Source organism: Carlito syrichta, unplaced genomic scaffold (genome assembly GCF_000164805.1).
Source record: "Carlito syrichta isolate Samal-C Ts95f unplaced genomic scaffold, Tarsius_syrichta-2.0.1 Scaffold304580, whole genome shotgun sequence".
Lineage (NCBI taxonomy): Eukaryota > Metazoa > Chordata > Mammalia > Primates > Tarsiidae > Carlito > Carlito syrichta.
The window spans coordinates 72,961-74,100 of record NW_007248676.1 but is presented as its reverse complement, the minus strand read 5'-3'; positions in this window follow the sequence as shown (position 1 = coordinate 74,100).

Sequence of the window (1,140 nt, the reverse complement as noted above, 5' to 3'; positions counted from 1 at the left end):
AACAAGTCTACCAGTATTAGCTCAATGCTGTAGAAAAACAGTAATTCTGACCATACACAGGTATTATTCTCTGCAGTGGAGTAATATCATTTTGGAAGGATTAAGTTTTAACGTAAGTTTCTAAGGGGATCAAACACTCAAACGATAGCACTTAGATAAGGTAGTTCTCCTTTTGCCTCAGTTTCCTCATTTGTAAACACCTAGGGGATTGCTGGGGCATATAATAAGTGAATATTTGACTTTATAAGAAATCGCCAAGCTTTTCCAAAAGTGCTATATTATTTTGCATTCCTCCCAGCAAAGCATGAGGTTCCCAATTGCTCCGTGCCCTTGCCAACATTTGGTATTGCTTCTCTTTAATTTTAGCAGTTCTAGTAGTGGTCGTGGTATCTCCTGGTTTTAATTTGTATTTTTCTAATAATAATAATATGAAACATAGTTTCATTTGCATATTTTCCATTCATATTTATTTTGTGAAGTGTCTGTTCGAATATTTTGCCTATTTTGTGTTAATATCTTATTATTGAACTGTAAGAGTTCTTTAAGTATTCCAGATAGAAGCCTTCTGTCAGATATATATTGCATATATATTTTTCCTGTCTATGGCTTGCCTTTTTAAAAAATGTTGTTTTTCAAATAATAGGCAGCTTTAAATTTGAACTAGTACAATTTATCATTTTTTTTTCCATCTAGAGTACATGCTTTGTGTGTACTAAGTATTTTTGCCTTTACTAAGGTCACGACATTTTTCTCTTATGTTTTCTTCTAGAAGTTTTTAGTTTAGCTTTTACATTTAGGCTTATGATCAGTTTTAATTAAACTTAGTTCATAGTGTAAAGCAAGTTCCAAGACACATTTTTTTCTTTGTAGATATTCAATTGTCCTAGCAACATTTGTTGGAAATCTTTCCCATTGGACTACTTTGGCATTTTTGTCAAAAAAATCAATGGACCATATTTGAGTGGATGCATTTCTGGACTTTTAAAATTCTATTTCATTGATCTATATGTTTATCCTATGTTAACAGCACACCGTCTTTATTACTGTAGCTTTATGGTAAATCTTAAAATAGAATAGTTCTTATACTATTTTAGCATGTAGTGTAGGAGGAAGTCTAAGTCCTCCAACTTTGTTCTTCTT